The following is a 20,509-nucleotide window of genomic DNA, read 5'->3' as shown; positions in this document are numbered from 1 at the left end:
CCAAACTTCATGGTTTTTTATGGGTTTGTTAATGGTGTTCAAATCGTGCATGACCATAACCTCATTCTTGTGATGTGATCCAAAAATTAAATTAGTAGTTAGTGTTGATGTGGAATTTGGATGGTAAAGATGTCAGGTTTTATGCCCTAAATGCATAGTTTTAAAGAAATAAACTATTTATTGATTATTTTTAAAATAATTTGTTATTTTATTTTGTATTTTAGAGTTGTATAACTCTATCCAATAGAGAAAAATCCAAGGTTATTTATATGAGGCTTGAACAGTATATAGTTGACACATAATAGATTATGTTTAAGTAATAACCTAAAGGGTCTATAGTATATGGATAAGGTTCAGTGTCTTATCCTAGTAACACTATGAATACGGCTCACTTTATAGATGTTACAAACAAAGACTAGACTACAAAATAATTAATCTCTCTTTATAAATTCGTTAATTGAAGAGATTAATATTTTATAAAATGATTATAAGTAACTCAATCTTAATCCTAAGTGAATTATAAACTCTTGTATGTGAGGGCTCATCCTTAATTTGATTTGCATGGGTGAAAGTGGCCTAAGTCGTCGACTCAAATATGCCTATCATTTTGGGGACTTGACCGAATAAAGAGCTAGGAACGTAATTTCACAATATGGAATTCACTCATTCCCATATAAAGTAAGTAGATGAGTAATTCTCTTAAATGCTGACTCTAGAACTTGAACAATGGGGATGCACCCTCTCATTGGCTCGAGAAGAACTTGGTTTATGATTGGACCACAAACAAATTGTTCATTAGAGGATCAGTGGTACTTAAGGATATAGGGGTAATTACAAGGGTAAAACAGACATTTGATCCAGTTGTAATTACAAACGACTCAGGAAGGATTGACTTACGTGTAACGATTATATCCAGGGACGCACATATGTCCTATAGTGCACAAGAGTGCAATTATAGATCTATAGTGGTTTACCATATAGTTAATGAATGTTAGTTAATTAATTAAAGAGTTTAAGTAATATCTCGGATCATTAGAGCTTATAATATGTAGGTCCATTATGTCCCCTTGCTATCCACAACGAATTAACAATAACTAGAGCTTTGAAAGAATAATTTGAAGTGTTCAAATTAGTTTAGGAAAACATATATTAATTGTATATGATATGGAATTTATATAGATACATTATTAAGCTAATAATGAATAGGATTCAAATTTAAACTATATAATATGGGAGGTTATATATATATATATTATTCAAATCATAAATTAATATGAATGAGATTTATATTAAGATTATAAACTAAAAATTAGTATGAATGAGATTCATTTTAAAACTATATGTTAAAAAATAAATATGCATTTGAATATGATTCAAATATTTATTTAATTAAATATGATATATTTAATAAAATAAATATGTAAATATAAGATATTTAATTTGATTTAAATAATTAATTAATTAACTTATTTAATCAATTGATTAATTAATGAAAATAATTAACTCCCACCAAGGGAGTGGGGTAATGGGAAGTTATCTCTTTCCTTCTTAGTTAAATACAGAAGCTTTTGCTCTGTGTAGGAGTGTTGAAGTATATATATATATATATTTCTCCTTTTACTCTGCACCACAAGAAAAAGATAAGAGAATTGTTATTTGCATCTTCAAATTCTTCCTCTCAATTCCGTAACCCTTTCAAAAGAACACACTAATGGATTCTTGCCCAGAGTCATAGTCAAGGAGAAGACTTTTTTGGAGGAGATTCGAATAGGAAAGTACTACTGAAAATTGATGGAAGAGAGTCTTCAAAGGTAATTTTTCTTTACTTTTAATTCATGCTTAGCCTAAATAATTCACACATGATGATGTCTATAATTTAGTTCATTTTTTATGTATTTTCTTTTATCTAAACAAAAATCAAAACATAAAAGGCGATCAAACGCTTCCACTGGAACTTAATCTCTTCAAAAAAGATAGAAGAAGGAGTAGTTTAGTGTAAGGATTGAAAAGGAAGAAAATGGTGGATTCATGGAAAATGTCAGGATGAAGAGAAAAATTCATATAGAGTTTGAAAAATCTTGGTTTTTTTGGTACTCAAATTGAGAGAGAGTTGTGTGTTCCTAGTTTTCTTGGAAAAGAGAGAGTAAAGAGAGAGTGAGTTTGGTTGAAAAAATTGGTACGAAAGAGGGGAAGAGTGAAAGCGAGAAAGGGAGAGGGGAAGTGTGAGAATGGAAGGAGAAGCAAGAGGGAGAGTAGGGTTGGCAAAATTCTCCGCGAGATCGGGTCCCCATGGGGTCCCACCCCGATCGGGACGGGGAATCCCCGATTTGATCGGAGACAGGGCGGGGATGGGAGGTATCCCTGCCTCAATTAGATTTTTAAATATATATATATATATATATATTAGGTATTTAACTTTTTGCATTTAGCCTAGTTTTTAATTTAGCCCAATTTAAGCCTAATTAAAGTGTCCAAACCTAAACCAAAGAGAATTTTAGGGAAAAAATAGAAAGAAAAAAAAAAGAAAAAGAAAAGAAAAGTCCCCATGAGGAATCGAAAGGGAAAACGGGGGACCCGTTTCCCCGATGGAGGCAGGGATGGGGAAAAATCCTCCAACGGGAACGGGAATGGGGAACCCACCCTCGTCTCACCCTGACCCCATTGCCAACCTTAAGGGAGAGGTCAAATAATGATAAATAATTAAAAAAAAAAAACCAATTGAGAGAGAAAGGGTAACCATTGTAAAGTTAACAAAAATATATGGTGTGTGTCCCAAGTAATCTATAATCATAATATAAGAATATCACCCATCTTGGGATGAATCAGATCATGTGATTTGGTATATTTAAAAATAATGGTGAGAATCGGTCAGATGGATTAGTTTTCCATGAAAATCGACCCCAAAATCAACCATATTGGTTTTTAAAAAAATGATATCGAGCTTCCTACACCCTAAGACTAAACTGAACACCCGTCAATCTAGCGGGGCAGTCAATTTCAGCGCAAACCGACCAGCTCGTTTTTTTTTTTTTTTTTTTTTTTTGCTACTTTTAGATTCAACAGTTTTGCGATTTGTGTGATTTTTTAATATTATTTCATAATTTGGGAGTCTTAAATTCAATTTTAAAGTTACTTGGCAAAATTAATTAATAGCACATAGTTAGTTGGCAAAATTAATTAATAGCACATAAAATTGACTGACTCGGTTACTCAATATACTTGCTACTCCACTTTTGTTTTAATTCCTTCTTTCCCCTTATTTTAGTTAGTTTAATCAAATATTCAAACAAGTATCCATGGAATAATACTTGAACTAAACTAGTCATACAAATTATAAAATCCCAACATAATTAATAATTAATAGAGAGTTCCAAAGCAAAGCTCCAAAATAATTCATAATTAATAAGTAGTGTTCACTATCTAATTAATGTCTTGATAACATAATCCATATAGATTTGAAAGTTCCAAAACAAATAAACATAATTCATCTAGGTTTAAACATAATACAAAATTTTCCTATCCCATATTTTCGACGTCGTTTTCTCCATCCATGAAATAGCTCAAAATCTTATAAAATTAGAATTTAATAAAATCATAATTTGAAAAGAAGAAATAAAAAATAAATTGAATACCTTCTTCAAATTCTAAATCTTGTTCCAAGTCTTCATTTTGAAGGTCAAGATTGATTGCGTTTGAATTTAACCAATTATGAGTACATATAAGAGCCGTCACCATTCTTGGAGCCAATGAGCAATGATTTGAATTTACCACACGTCCTCTAGTACTAAAAACTGACTCAGACACTATAATAAATATTGTAATAGCCAAAATGTCTCTAACAATATGTCTAAGAATCACAAATTGATGCTCAATCTGCTTCCAGCAATAAAGAATATCAAAACTACTATTAGCACACTCCTCAAGGAATTCCAACAAGTATACATCAATCTTTAACTCTCCACCAAAAGTTGTAGTCTCAACAGTTCGAAACTCATATTGTTGGTGTTGACAATCAACAAGCGGAAGCAATTTAGATCTTAAACACTCTAATTTCATCAATTTTAGCAATCAAGTAAGCATGTACGTATTGAAGAAATAGGGCTTTTAGAATTCATACCTTTGAAGAATCCTCCACAATTCAATAACTCCTTGCTCGAATTTTCTCTTCAGTGGCTTGTAGACTACCACTTGATTTTTCTTACTATCCTCTAAAGCTATTGGATTGTAGGATCCAAAATGAGTTAGAATTTTTAAGAGAATAATGGAGGATTTCAGTTTTTGTGTAGCATTGAAAAGGAACCTTTATTCTTCATAATTCCAGCATGCAACCACACTCCATTCTCCAAACTTCATCTATTTTAATACTTCCCTACATGCAATCATATTGCATAAGGAATTGCCGCAAAGCAATCAAAATTGTAAGTGGTATTTTGAGGTGGAATAAGAGGTGTTCAATGTAAAAAAAAAAAAAAAAAAAAAAAAAAAAAACCCACTAAATATGTTTTTTTTTTTTTCATTTTAAATTGATTTAAAATCAATTTTCAAATTTGAAATTTTAATTTCAGATTAATGGATTCTTTACTAAAATCAATTTAAAATCCAATTTAAAAAAAAAAATTGGAAAATTTTATAAAATTATTTTAACCAAAATTAGTTCCAATAATTAATTTTTAATAAAATTAATTCCTAATAATTAATAAAACCATTTAATCAAAAATTGATATCAAATATCAAAGTATTAAACCACCAATTCCTAATACATGAATCCCCATTTATATAATTAATATTTAAATCACATTTAAGTATTTTTCAATTCTCTAATTTCGTTTAATTCGATAATTAAACGTCTAATTATATCACATATAATTAATAATTCCCTTAATTCGAATTTGAGCATTTCAAATTTTCTCATCACTTTATTCTAAGGTCTAATCTATTTGTGAGCTAATAGGGGGCCTAATGGACCTACAAATCATGAGCTCCAACGATCTAAGATTAATTGGCTAGACTCTTTAAACCGAATTAATCAATATTTGTTAACTACTGGGTCACTTCACTAAAGCCCAATAGTTGCATTCCCCTCACTGTAGATATATTTCTGTCTATTCGATATAACCATAATCAGTAAGTCAACCCTTTACAGGTTATTCGTAATAACGGTTGGGTCAAAAGCTGTTTTACCCCTAAGATTATATCTTACTCCTTAAGTTTCACTGACCCTCTAATGAATAATTGGTTTGTGATCCTATCATCAAACCGAGTCTATCTCGAGCCAATGAGAGGGTGAGCCCCTTGTTCAAGACCCAGAGTCAGCACTTAAGGGAACAACCTCTCTACTATCCCTAAAAGCGGGTAGGAGTGAATTCTATCTTGTACCCTATGTCCCCAACTATCTACCCAATTTTACCCCTAAAATGGGGAATTTATTGAGCCGACGATGTTGAGCCAACTACCGCCCATGAAAAACTAAGGATAATTTAGAATAAACAGGAGTTTATAGTTAACTCAGGATTAAGGTTAAGTTACCTAGGTCTTCGCTTTGAAATTGCCAGTCTTATACAACAAATAACATTATAAAGTAAGAGTGACATATTTATTGGCCCAGTCTTATACAAACTCTTTGCACAGAACGCCTTCACTTGTATGTCTCCACATGAACAATTCAGGATCACATCATTTGTACTAAATATAAAGTGGGCCGCATCTGATAGTATTTCCAGAATAAGGTACCCAGTCTTATCTGTATATCATTTTGGCCATCTACTCGAACTTGATCCACTCTTATGTCTTCACATAAAGTTCAAGTACTCATGTAATAGCCATGGATCTTAGTTTTTTGGATTTAGGTTCTTTCTAAAATTAAATGAGCAATTTATACATTCAATAACAACTTTGTTGAATAAACCTCAATAACAACTTTATTGATAACAAAATAAGTTTAATTGTTTACAAACCACAAGTTTTAGGATATAAAACCCAACAAATCCCACTTGGACTAAAACTTCATTGGGTTTACATATATACAAATATATACAAATATATACAATGTCGAGTATGAGAGAATAGATACAATAAACTAGGGCATCGGATACCCATTAGTTCTCCAGATTTATCTGTCTCTAGTCCTAGTCTGATTAGGTGGTCGTGAGGACCTTTGTAAATGAACCAGCTAAATTGTCTTCTGAGGCTATCTGCATGACGATCATGTCTCATCGATGTACGATCTCCCTGATGAGATGGTACTTGCACTCGATGTGTTTCCCACGCTTATGGCTTCTCGGTTCTTTGGAATTTGCAAGTGTTCCATTGTTATCACAATAGAATGTGATTGACAGATGTATATTTGGAACTACTTCTAAATCGGTCAAGAACTTTCTAAGCCATACTGCTTTCTTGGCTACTTTACATGCAGCTATATACTCCGCTTCCATAGTAGAGTCAGCAATACAGCTTTGCTTTATGTTCCTCCATATTATAGCTCCTCCATTTAGAGTGAATACTGATCCCGAAGTTGATTTCCTAGAATCCACATCGTTTTGAAAATCAGAATCAATGTATCCAATAAAGATCAAATCCTTAGCACCATACACGAGCATATAGTCTCCCATTCTCTGAAGATACTTGAGAATGTTCTTAACAATAGTCCAATGATCATATCCAGGATTGGACTGATATCTGCTGACTATTCCAACTACATAGCATATGTCTGGGCGTATACACAATATGACATACATCAAACTTCCAACTGCTAATGCATAGGGAATTCGTTTCATAACCTCAACCTCTTGAGGTGTCTTAGGACATTGTTCCTTAGATAAATGAATTCCATGCCTTAAAGGTAACATACCTCTCTTGGAATTTTGTATTTTATATCTAAATAACATCTTGTCTATATAAGATGCCTAAGATAATGCTAGTGTTCTGTTCTTGTGATTTCAAACTATATGGATTCATCTCCCAAATCTTTCATTTCGAATAGCAAAACTAACCATCTCTTAACGTCAGCTAGGAATTCTACTTTATTTCCAATAAGTAGAATATCATTAACATATAAAACTAGAAAAGCTACAGTCATGTTGACAATCTTCTTGGAAACACTAGATTCGTTAACGTTCTGTTCAAAGCCACAAGATTTGACTGTAGTGTCAAATCTCATATTTCAGGATCGAGATGATTGTTTCAACCCATAAACGGATCTTTTAAGCTTGCAAACCTTTTGCTCTTGATCCTATTCTATAAACCCCTCTGGTTGAGACATATAGATACTCTTTTCAAGATAGTCATTCAGAAATATTGTCTTGGCATCCATTTACCATATTTCATAATCATAAAAAGCAACAATGGATAAGAGTATTCTAATGGACTTGATCATAGCAATTGAAGAGAAGGTTTCTTCATAGTCCACCCCCTCTCCTTGGGTAAACCCTTTTGTCATGAGTCTAGCCTTGTAGGTTTGTACTTTACTGGCTTGGTCTTGTTTTCTCTTATAGATCCATTTGCAACTAATAGGTTTTACCTCTTCTGGTTGATCTATAAGTTTTTAGACTGAATTGAAGTACATGGACTCCATTTCGAGGTCCATGGCTTTTATCCATTAGTCTCTATACATATATTCCATTGCTTGTTTAAAGGTTAATGGATCCTCTAAGCCATCATCAAGTATGATGACTTGAGTTTCTTTCAAACCCATGTAACGGTCAGGTTGTTGAACAACCCTCCCACTATGTCGAGGCCTCTCAACTGTTGAAAACGGTGTGAAAACCAGTTTCATCAACAACTCTTGTTGAAGGAACCACTTGATCAACAACCTTTGTTGATTTGTTTGTAGCTTCTGTGGATATTTCATTTAATACTAGCTTACTGCGAGGTTGATGATTTTTTATGTGGTCTTCCTCTAAGAATATTGCATTTATCGATACAAATACTTTGTCATCTTGAAGATCATAAAATAGACCATCTTTTGTCTCTTTGGGGTGGCCTACAAATAGGCATATTTTTTAATGGTGTTCTAGTTTCTTTCAGTTCTGTACTAGTACATGTGTTGGACATTCCCAAATCTTGAAGTGCGTAAACTACCTTTACACCCTCGTCATAACTCTTAAGGTGTTTCTAAAACACTTTTCGAGGGAACCATGTTCAAAATATATACAACAATCTCTACTGCATGTCCCCAAAATGAATTAGGCAACTGAGCATAACTCATCATTGAACGAACCATATCCAATAGGATTCTATTTCTCCCTTCCACTACACCATTATGTTGAGGTATTTTAAGTGGTATGAGTTGAGATTGAATTCTGTGTTCTATCAAATAATCCTGGAATTTTAGGTCCATATACTCGCCACCTCAATCTGATCGAAGTGTTTTAATATTTTTACCTAATTGGTGCTCAACCTCTGCTTTATATTCCTTGAACTTTTCAAGGGTTTCGGACTTATGATGCATAGGTAAATATAGTCATATCTAGAATAATCATCAATAAAGTTGATGAAATATTCATATCCTTCTCGTACTTTGACATTCATCAGACCACAGAGGTCTGAACGTACGAACTCTAAAGGTTCTTTGGCTATAAGACCTTTTCCTGCAAAAGATATTTTGGTCATTTTACCCTCAAGACAAGACTCACAAGGTGGTAGAGAGTTGTTTTCTAACTGGTTTAGGAGTTCACTCTTAACCAATCTCCCAATTCTATTGAGATTAATGTGACCAAATCTTAAGTCCCAAAGATAAGCATTAGGAGAAATTTTTCATTTCTTATTTTGAGTTTCAGCTGTTTTAAACATCTCTATATTCAAAACAACTTTTACCTCAGTTGGTTTTAAAACATATAAGTTATTTTCCAGTTTTGCAGAACATATTTTAATACCTTTTGAAATAATGAACACTTCATTATCTTCAAAAGAGACTTTATACTTTTGTTCTAGCAAACATGAGATAGATATTAAATTCCTCCTCATGGCATGAATGTAATAAACATTTTCAAGTAAAATGAATCTATCTTCAATAAATAACTTTATATCTCCCACTGCTTTAGCTGAGACAACCTTCCCAGTCTCTACCTTAAAGATTATTTCGACTTCTGCAATCTGTCTCCAGGAACTAGTTTCCTGAGCAAAAGCGCAAATATGATTAGCGGTACCTGAATCTAATATCCAATTTATCATTTTTCACTAAACACATCTCAATGACAAACAAATCATATTTACTTTGTTGTGCTTTCTTAATTTTCTCATGTATGACATTCGTGTTTATTACTTCTAACGTATCTAGAACTTGTTCATTAACAGAGGTTCTATCCTTTATGTTATGGTAATAAACTTCTTCGAGAATATCGTTCTTGAAAAATTGTCCAAACAATGTCCGTAACGAATCCATGAATTTTTTAGCAGAAACCATGTTCTCGAATTTCTTAGCTAGTATATCGGATATATTTACTAAGATATGGATTTGAGCCTTTTCATTTTCCTTAATCCATTTGTCATATGCATTCCAAACTCTTTGGTTTGCAGATTACATGGGAGATGGAGAAAATTCCTTTGTTAAAACAAACTTTAAATCATCATCTGCTAGTATCGCATTTATATTTTATTTCCATGTTGAAAAATTAATACCGTTAAATTTATCAAAAAGCGAGTAATTTAGAAGATTTTGACATGTTGAAAGATAAACAAATTCTAATAAGTAAATTGCTTTTAAATCCAATTAAATTTTAGCAAAAGTAATAATGTACCCAAATTTCATTATTTATTTACAACAATACTTTAGTATGTCATAATAGATGCTACTAAGGGGCAGTCAAATACTCCTTCATTGAAGCAAGACATTCTTGACTAAATACTAATTCTAAAATCACTCTTATTCCTATAATCATTTAGTTACCGTTTTTGGTCAAAAGCTTTCTAACACTTAGTAACTCTTGTAAGTGTAACCCTCCATTTTCAGACCTCAGAGATCGGCCCTAACGATGCTTCCGAATTAGAGACTCAAGGTTGGGAATGAACCTAAGAAATCCTATCCATTTCTGGAATTTGATTTGTTTTGAATCCCATGTTACAACCCTCTGGGAAAAACGACTAGTTTATGTTGCTAAAAATGACAAGCAGGCGCAATATAGAAATCTCACGGTCCAAACTAATAGAAGAGATCACAGGATATGTTCACACACAACCTTCACCCACTTACTATGAACTACTTCCCCTTTTCACCTTGTTATTGACCCATGTAAACACTTTCCAAATGGAGGTCACTTTCAGGGTGACACGAAGCCGAGCATGAATCTCACGGTGTGAACTCTTAGGGACATGAGAGCTAAGAATAACATATCGTATATATTATTAATCTCCTAGTGAAGTGTTCTATTTATTTTGGGTAAATATTTACTTAGGTATATTCCGACTAATAAACAACCTAAGTCTAGGTGTTTATCTAAGTATAACGTTTATATTTGGATTTAACCTACGATGTCTAAGTGATAAACCATTTTATTACCTCACACCACTCATGCATGCTCATAAAACTAGGTTAACAACGCTCAAGAATCATCTAAAATCCCCAGGTAGCAGGTGTTTTTTAAACCGTCATCTTAAGTACCTTCAACCTTAGACAAGATTTTAGCCCGAGTGACTTTGTAACTAAAGTTTTACAAGATAACCACCTATTTTAACTATTTAAAACAAGTTGTTATTTGTTAACCCTAGGTGAGCATGCATCTTATCTTTGTTATGGATTTTAAATGTCTAATCCACTTTTATAACAAATTATAGAACTATAGACATGCTTTTCATCCATAACATACATCAAGCATTTCATAATTTAATATAACACTTTTTATTAAAACACGAAACCCTAATACATGCAAACTATATATTATAACCATTTATAACATACTTTCAATGCATGTCGCATGCGTCCTATGCTTGGATTTTAAATGTACAAGGCATACAATATGCACATACAAGATTTATTTAATTATAACATACATTTATAATGCACAAATAATTAAACACACCAATATGGACCAATTTTTGGCATTTTAACAAACAAACAGACTAAAATATTACAATAATAATTAAAAACAGCCTAAAAAAGCCTATGGATCACACCAACTGACCCGAATCGGACTTGAACTGGACTTCCAAGGCTCCAAAATGGGTTGAACTGGTCTAAAACTAGCTGAACCAAACCTCCTTGACCCGAACTGACTGAATCGGTCCAATTGAACTGCAGGCCTGTTCGTGCGTGTGTGTTCTGGGCTGAAAGAAGCACAGCCTTGCAACACTTCTAGGTGTTTCTCCTTTTTGCTGGGTTATTTGAATAAAGTGTTGCAATGCTCTAACGGCAGCATTGCAACGCTGCTTGGTAGAAGCTTCAAATTTCCAAATCTACTATTGAGCTTGGTTTTAGGTTCTTTCCAAAACAAAATAAGCAATTCATATATTCAATAACAACTTTATTGAATAAACCTTAATAACAACTTTATTGATAATAAAATAAATTTAATTGTTTACAAACCACGAGTTTTTAGGAAATAAAACCCAACACATATATGTAGCCATAATTCTTTTCCACTCCCACTTTCACTTTATCTCCAAATCCACATCCATAATGGTATCCAAAAGAGTTGGAAAATTACAACCACGAATATGAGGATCACTAGTGGATTCACATGAACTAGCACCAACATTACAACTAGCACCCGTATTAACAGCAACACTAGCACTACAAATAGCACTACAACTAGCACAACTACCACTAGTTTGTCCATTGTTGTATCCGTGAAAAAGATGCCTCATAATATTTTCGACTATTCTTAGCTTGGTCTTGGTAATGTCTAGCCCAAAAAGGTCATTCCAACAATAAGTTAGGCACTTCATCTTATAACAAGGATCTAACTCCACAACAATGCATAAGAGTATATTGTTATTCCTCTCATCATTACACAGATACTTGTTAAATTTTACCTTCATATTATTAGCCATAGTAAAAAGTATTTTAGTTTCACTATTAGCATTCACTTGTATGCAATTTTGAATTTTATATATCTCGTGAGAAACCAAATTTGAAGTTGTAAACAAAGATCCAAGAACTTTCAATGTGACAGTGTAAAATACTTTAAAAATATTATCAACATCCTAGCATTTACCCAATCATCTTTAATGAGTGACGAATCATTCTTATAAGCACCTTCATCATCCTCTAATCTGTCAAATGCTCTTGCAAACTTAATAGCTGCCTTGAGCATCATATACATAGAGTTCTATCTAGTGAGATCGTCAAGACATACAATATTGTTGTAGGATATTCTTTCATTTTCAGAACACTTTTTAAATTTATCCTACGTGTAGGGAAAGATCTCAAATATTTAACAACATTTCGAATTCTACTAATGCTCTCATTATGCTCCTCAAAAGCATCATATACAACAAGGTTTAATATGTGTGCAATAGTCCCCTGCCTTGCATGTGCGCATTGGTGACATTTGAAGTTATAAACAAAGATCTAAAAACTTTCAATGTGACAGTGTAAAACACTTTAAAAAACATTATCAACATCCTAGCATTTACCCAATCATCTTTAATGAGTGATGAATCATTCTTATAAGCATCTTCATCATCCTCTAATCTGTCAAATGCTCTTGCAAACTTAATAGCTGCCTTAAGCATCATACGTAGAGTTCTATCTAGTGAGAACGTCAAGACATACGATATTATTGTAGGATATTCTTTCATTTTTAGAACACTTTTTAAATTTATCCTACGTGCAGGGAAAGATCTCAAATATTTAACAATATTTCGAATTCTATTAATCCTCTCATTATGCTCCTCAAAAGCATCATATACAATAAGGTTTAATATGTGTGCAATGCTCCCCTGCCTTGTGTGCCGCATTGGTGACATTCCATTAAAAGTTGTAGCGTTGCAATGCTCTTAGGTACCATTGCAACGCTACCCTGCATCCATACGTTCTACTTTTTAGCATTGTGTTAGAGCATTGAGTGAGCATTGCGATGCTCTAGTCTGGGAAATTTTTGTCATTTCTTGTCCTTTGAAGTACGGATGCTCAAATCACCTCAAAATTGCTTCAAATTAACCCCGTTTGACTCCAATTGCTCGGTTCAACCTCTTCGACATTCAATACCTACAAAATAAGATAATTAACATTAAAAACCCATTAACGATCCTAAATTAAGTTAGGAATTATAGCTCTTATTGAGAGCTATCAAACACCCCAACTTAATTCTTGCTCATCCCGAGCAAGGTAAAACGAAATATAGACATGAAACATGTGATGCAAATGAATGACTCTAACCTTAAGCCTAAAGATAACAAACTCTTCACAAAGATAGTGTTATTCAAACACATGAACTAAATCAAGAATTTTAAAACTAATTCTCTATCCCCTACGTGTGTGTGTGTGCGCGCTTAATCAATTCTATCTAGGTCTTTACTGGCTCGAGAAGGTTTTATACAACCTTTAACTCATTTTCCTCCACTCTGGCTTGAAGGATCAAGTATTAAGCTTCCTAGACCCAAAGTGGCAATGTAAAACTTAAGGGAAGCAAACTTTTATTATACTTTTTTTCCTTTTTTTACACAAAAGGGGAACGCTTATCCAGACTACGCTACCTTTGTTTGGCTTGCCTAAACGGGCTACGTGAAAGACATCCAACTATGAGCAACGTATCATTTAAAGATGTCGAAACTTACTCATTCTTCAAGGGCACTTGAGCTCAAAGGGAAACTACGGGTGTCATAATCGCTCTAGGTTAATCACACCCCTAAGAAAGAGGAGTAATCCTCTTCAAAAATATCATACAAACTTACTTTTTCTCTACAACATGCTTGACTTTATTTAGCATACAACAAGCTTTTACTTTACAAAACAAGAGTTGGCAAAAACCTAAGCATGCATTACTATGTTGAACTTCAGTTACTTAACAAATATCACTTAGGCCTTTCAAGGGAAAACAAACATATGGACCAAATAACCCAATCTTAAGCATTCAATACCACAAATAAGACAGCTATGTGCTCAAAATATGCAAGGGAATCAAAGAAATTTTTTTAATTTGGTCCAAAATCATGCATACATTTTGTAAATCCTAAACAACTGAAGCTTGACCACAAAGTCCGAGCTCAGGTGCTCAAGGACTTACCAAACATGCATATCTAACCACTACCCCCAACTTAAAATGATAAATTGTCCCCAATATATCTCTAATCTAAACCTAATGAAAATAAAGACAAGGGAATAGAAAACCTCCCCTGTAGGTGTTTTTGTGCACGGTCTTTGAGGTATGGTAGGAAGGCTCGCCTCTCAAAAGATGTTTCTTTCTTCTTTAGGGATCAAAGAGAGGAACCTACAAAACAAAATAAAAAAGAAAGCTAATCTAGAAAGAAAATAAAGAAAGTAGTAATTTTTTTTTCACCTAGCTCCATCTAGGAAGGGCAAATTTTTAACGTCAGTTTCTCGACGTGACCTGTCCCCTGTCAAGGTAGAAAAAAATTCTCGTATTTCTCCGGTCCCTTCTTAGATGAGTCAATATAATCTGGTAAGGCTATAAGGCTCTTCGTCTTTTGAAGAAACCAGATAGGTCGAATTTGGTATTTTTAATTTTAGGCAAAAAAATGCAAAAAGAAAAAACCAAAAGACTCAAATGACCCTAAAGAGTCAAAATAAAGAAAAGACTCAACAGAATATGACTCGAATCAACTAACTCACAAGGAAAAGATGGGTAATATTAAAAAATGTAAGAAATGTCAGGAGAAAGAACAGATCGAGGCTTGGAAGCCTCTAACTCTTTTACCTGAGACTCCTCGAAGTGGAGTACAGGCTTAAACTTAACCTTACTAACTTGTTTCTGACATGGCATGGGATAAACATCTTCTTCATCACTAAAAGGGTAGAATTTCTCCATGAACTCAATCTCAGTGGTATGAACAATGGGGAGCTCTAAACTGTTCTCTGATGTTTGTATGGAATTTGCAAGCTGGGGAACAATACCTACCTCAACCAGTATGGGGGCTTGAGTCTCTAGGTGAGACTCAATAGAATCCTATACACACTGAGAAGAACGATCAATAAGTTCACGCATTATAAAACCCAAAGTAACCTTGACCAGTGTTATGAGGACCGTGATGATCGACTTCACTGCTCACCTTGGTAGTCTTAGAAGATTGCAACAAGGACTCCTCAAGTCTTCCAACTGATTTAGTGATTTGAGCAATGAGGTCACTCATACTCTGAAACTCAGCTCGAGCTTCTAATCCGGAAAGGAAGCTATCCTGCTGGAAACTTCGAGAATTCTTGTTGCCTAAAGAAGGATTCCTGCACAAACTCACCAAAGCTGTTAGAAAGTTCTCTAACCAAATCTTCTAATGACATACCTAAATTGGCAGAATAAGTACACATCGACGTCAAGCATGGGCTAAGAATCTCCTAAAGGGAACAATAATCATGGTCAGGACCACGGGAAAGCTAAGGACATGCTTCGAATGGATGACCTTGAAATGAACATATTTGACATGTCTCAAGCTTTTGCAATTTCCTAGTAGCCAAAACTTGAACAAGAGATCTTAGTTTAGATATTTGATTTCTAAGCTCATTAAATTCTCTTACCTCTTGTTCTCTACATTGAGCCGCTTGCTTCACACGAAGCGCATAGTAGATATTCATATCATCTGCCATGATAAAACAAGTGGACACAAGAAAAGAAAAATATTTTTGGGTTTTTAAAGTTTACAAGTCAAATTCAACTAAAAGAGATTAATTTGCTTGCCTTCTCGACAACAGCACCATTTTATTTGAATTCAAAAATCAATGTCGTTGATTTGACTCCAAACCAAAACAAAAATATTTTTATATCACCCTAAACTTACTTCTTATACTAACAAGTAGCATAAGTGGCAAGTACGGGGTCGAAGCACAAGGAGGCTAGGATTTAATATTCTCTTAAGCTAAATTTAATTATGAAAAGCAGTAAAAACGGGGGTTTGGATTTGTATAAAATGAAAACATGCAAGGAGTTAAAATGTAAGGGATAAATGTAAACTAGGATTGATCTATCTAGTTTATAGATCCATTCAATGCAATTCATATCCTCGATTTCTGAAGCTTAAACATGCAACTGATTCATGTATGCACAATTACTCGCTCGATGCAATCTAACTAGCCTCTACAAAGACGGACAACTAGCAAGTTCAATTAAGGTCGGAAAGGTCATACCCCAACTAATCTATATGTTTATAAATTCTATTGGATTTGATAACGATCATATAGAACTAAAAGCACATGCAATACAATTTAGGATTCAATTATGTCGATTAATTTTCAGGAAATCCATGTTCAATTAGCCAATTTTATCTTCAAACCTAGCAATTCATGCATCCTAGGAATAGCCATCAAATGCAGAATTAACTAACGCTACTTAATTGATTTTAGCTAGACATTCAGGTAAGAACATGACATAACTAAAAACCAATTAGCCATACGCGATTATGCATGAACAGTCAACCTCAAAATCATGCTTTTAGAAATTATAATGGATTTGAAGAAGACAATTCAACATGCAATTTATTTAAGAACTCGAAATTCTCAAGAAATTAACAAAGAATTAAAACTCCAAAAACTAGATAGAAAATAGTTACCTCGAGCAATCCATAAACAAAATCGAAGAGGAAGATCTAATCCATCGTTTACAATCCAAAAAGGATCTTATCATTTACTCTTTGCTTTAGTCTTTTATCTCATGGATTGGTCTCTCTCTTCTCTTAAGAAAGTCCGTTTCCCATATTTTGTCATGGCTCTATCTCTTTTTTGTGAGTTTGGTTTTACGTCATGAGCTAGAGCTCGATCAACTAAATTTTGTAGAGGTGGTGTTTTGTGATGATTCGTCTTATTCTATAAACAATTACACCAACAACATAGACTTTTATGTTCCTCAAATCCCTGTGGACATTCCCCCGGTCTCTTTAATAGGACGCTATACCCAAACAATGAGAAAATAAAAATCTAACCTACATATACAAAAAATATAAAAAAGAGGAAAGAATTAGTAGCCATTCATCGAGCTTCATCAGATTTTGCATCCTCCCCCTACCTAATTCCGAAAGAATACTTTTATACAATAAGCACAACATTGCAACGCTAAGAAGAGCGTTGCAACGCTCTTGCCGACAGCAACCCTCGAGCGTTGGAGTGGCGTTGCAACTTTGGTGCGATGTTGCCTTATGTGCGCATTGGTGACATTCTGTTAAAAGTTGTAGCATTGCAATGCTCTTGGGTAGTGTTGCAATGCCACATGTATCCATGCGTTCTTCCTTTTAGCGTTGTGTTAGAGCATAGAGCAAGTGTTGCGATGCTCTGGTCAGAGGCATTTTGGTCATTTCTCCTCCTTTGAAGCCCATATGTTCAAATCACCTCCAAATTGCTTCAAATTAACCATGTTTGACTTCAATTGCTCGGTTCTACCTCTTCAGGTTCAATACCTACAACATAGGATAATTACCATTAAAAATCCATTAAAGAATCTAAATTAAGCTAGAAGTTATAACTCTTTTTCAGAGCTATCACAAAGCTTCATAAGAACTCTGTAAATTAAATGATTCACATACAAATTGTGAAAGACCATCCCTAACACCTTCTTTAGGTTTGAAAGCTAAAGTCTTTTGAGATGGAGCTCTCTTCCTTTAGTAAGCATATTTCTTATAATTATCTAAGTCATTAATCATCGTCCCAATACCATTATGCTTTAAATAACATACATAAATAGCTCCACGATATTTACACTAGCATAAGGGTCATCAGAATCACCTTTCAACTGCTTAAAATGTTCCCAACTATGGATGTTTTCACGTTCTTATGCTTTTTTATTGGATTCTCATTGACTTCCTCTTCATGTTCATACACATTAATGGTAGCTTCATTTATCTTCTCTGTTGTATTGATAGCTTTCTCTTTTTTTTTTCATACTCATCCTGCAAATAAACCATAATATAAACTTCTAAATAAAAATTTAAAAAAACAACTGAAAAATATGGAAAAATTAAAGCTTGAGAAATTGGGAAAAGAGGAGACTAAGAAGAGAAGCGAGGGCATGAGTAGCATAGACTAACCCAATCATGTAGAAGACACACCAGAGTAAGGGCTAGTGGAAGAATTGGAAGAGGAAAAGGCAACAATGGTGGAACCTGAGCACACATTGAGAGAGTTAACAGCGCCATACACAATTCAACAACTTTTATACATAAAATTATAGGTACTTTTGAGTTGAAAAATGATTTAATCCATTTACTGCCAAGTTTTCATGGGCGTGCATGTGAAGACCCACATAAACATTTAAAGAAATTCCACATTGTCTATGTTGGAATGAGTCTACATGGAGTAATAGAAGAGCAGATAAATATGAGAGCATTTTCTTTCCGCAGAAGGACAATGCTAAAGACTGGCTATATTACCTACCGCCAAGGAACATTACAATTTGGGTGAAGATGAATAAACAATTTTGTTAGCTTTTAAAAAAGAACTAATTTCATGTTTTTAATCTCACTTGCATGTTAAGATTAATGTGTTTAAATATCTATTTTTGCGGGTTCTCGAGCAAATCTTGCATTCAAAGCTTTGCTTGTTGTTTGAGGTTTATTTTGAGATATTGAGAGTGATATCCAGCACTTAAAGCTTCAAAGGACGTGAAATGCGTTGGGTTTAGCAAGCAATAAGCGGAAGCAAACAGAATCATTAAGCGTTCTAATTCATCAATTTTAGCACCTAAGCAAGCATGTTCATAACAGAAAATAGGGTTTGATGATATATCTTTGAAGAACTCTTCTTCAACTTCGAATTCAACTTGATTCTTGACTCCAAAAAGCTTTTAAAACACTTGATCTTCTCTACTATTCTCTATGACCTTAGATTGAGTGGTGGATGTTAGGTTTTGAAAAGAACATGTTTTCTATGTTAATTCCCTTAAATCTACTTCAATTCTTTGCTTAAAATGTATATTTTATAGGTAAAATCAAATCTCGACAACACTGGAACATCACAACGAACATGGAGCTAAATCAAGCAAAAAATGGACCAAAAGAAGAGCAATTACCAATTACCACACTACCCGTCAAAAGAATCAAATTTACACACTTCAGCAATGCTCGAAGTGTCGCAACACTCCCTCCACAACACAGCTTAATGCTAGCTCGATGCTGAAGGACAAAATGCATCATTTTGCTACAAAATAGGGCAGCATCGTAATGCTCTACGCAGCGTTGCAACACTCCAAAGAATGACGAAAAAATAAAAAAGCGCATGCGCATGCCTGCACAAACCAGTGTTGGACCTGCAAATTCATAGCGTTGCAACGCTATGACCCTCGTCAGTACAAAAAGCTTCAGTTTCAAACTTCACAGGAGAGAAGAATTTCATTTTTTTAGAGAGATTTCGATTTCTACTAACACAAAAAGCTATTCTTTGTAAATTTTAGAGAGATTTTTTCAAAATTACTTCATTCTTTGTACCAATTGTGTAATTCTCAATGGATTTCTTGAAAAATTTACATCTCCACGAGTACGTAAGTCTTTTTCTTGGGGAATTATGTAGATTATCATTTTCTTGAGATTTTTCTTTGAGATTTTTCATGCAATTACTTGTTCTTGAATGTTCTTGCTGAGATTTTGAATACAATTGATTAAAAATGAATTGATAACTCAATTTTAATTGATTTTTGTATGCAAAGTTACATGGTTCTATAACAAAATTATTACTAGGTTGCAAGAATTTGTAATCTTGATAGAAACTTGGACTTCTTTTCCTATTTTCTTGAAAAAACCTACTAATTCAGAACATTCATACAATCAATCTTGAATTTTCAGTCTTTCAATTTCAAGAATTTTCATAGTTAAAAAAATTCATGAGTCTAATGCAATTTAGGGACTAATTGTAGAATGTCTTTAGGAAGCAAGTAAGAACTAAATTAGAGTTAATTGTTTAATTGACTAATTAGGGTATTAGGATACTCCCTTAATGAACTATGGAACAACTTAATTGCATGAATTTTATTAAGTCCATGATAGAATTTGCTAAATCTACAAAAATCCCCAAGATTCATTTTTCCATTGAAATTTATTACATAATCTCTCTCATTTTTCTCATTACTAAAATTTTCCTATCAATTCTTGCCTTACTTCGATTTTAGTTAGTTTCTTTAAAAACAAACCCCCCCAATTGTTATCTTTTCAAATTCAAGGTTCAATTTTGCCAACTAATAGAGGTTCTCTGTGGATCGATTTCGTGCTTCCACTATTACTACATGTTAGTATTAGTAGTTGCGCGTGTTTTATAAATTTTATTTATTTTGGGTTAGATAGAATTAACGATACCTATTTTTAGCACTGAATAATGGAATCCAAAATGAGCTGAAATTTGAGGAAATTTTGAGGAAACTTTAAATTAAATGTCAATACTTACAGAGAACCCTTCTCTCTCAAATTTATGGAATTGCATGAATGAATTTCT

General features: G+C 33.6%; 2 long non-coding RNA genes across 2 annotated transcripts in view; both read left to right on the top strand.

Moving 5' to 3' along the window:
• The first annotated feature begins 1,591 nt into the window (after positions 1 to 1,591).
• LOC120087297 (uncharacterized) overlaps positions 1,592 to 20,509 on the top strand; it is a 47,553-nt gene continuing 28,635 nt past the window's right edge. The window contains exon 1 of the long non-coding RNA XR_005484470.2: positions 1,592 to 1,811. This is a non-coding gene — a long non-coding RNA (uncharacterized LOC120087297). The remainder of the gene's footprint in view (positions 1,812 to 20,509) is intronic.
• Positions 11,193 to 19,556, top strand: LOC150033836 (uncharacterized). The gene is made up of 2 exons (XR_016532541.1): positions 11,193 to 18,800; positions 19,011 to 19,556. It is a non-coding gene; the product is annotated as an uncharacterized LOC150033836 (long non-coding RNA).

The sequence above is a fragment of the Benincasa hispida genome, chromosome 9 (genome assembly GCF_027475165.1).
Source record: "Benincasa hispida cultivar pf3 chromosome 9, pf3_genome.v1.1, whole genome shotgun sequence".
In the NCBI taxonomy this organism is placed as follows: Eukaryota; Viridiplantae; Streptophyta; class Magnoliopsida; order Cucurbitales; family Cucurbitaceae; genus Benincasa; species Benincasa hispida.
This window is presented reverse-complemented; position numbering and strand designations above follow the sequence as displayed.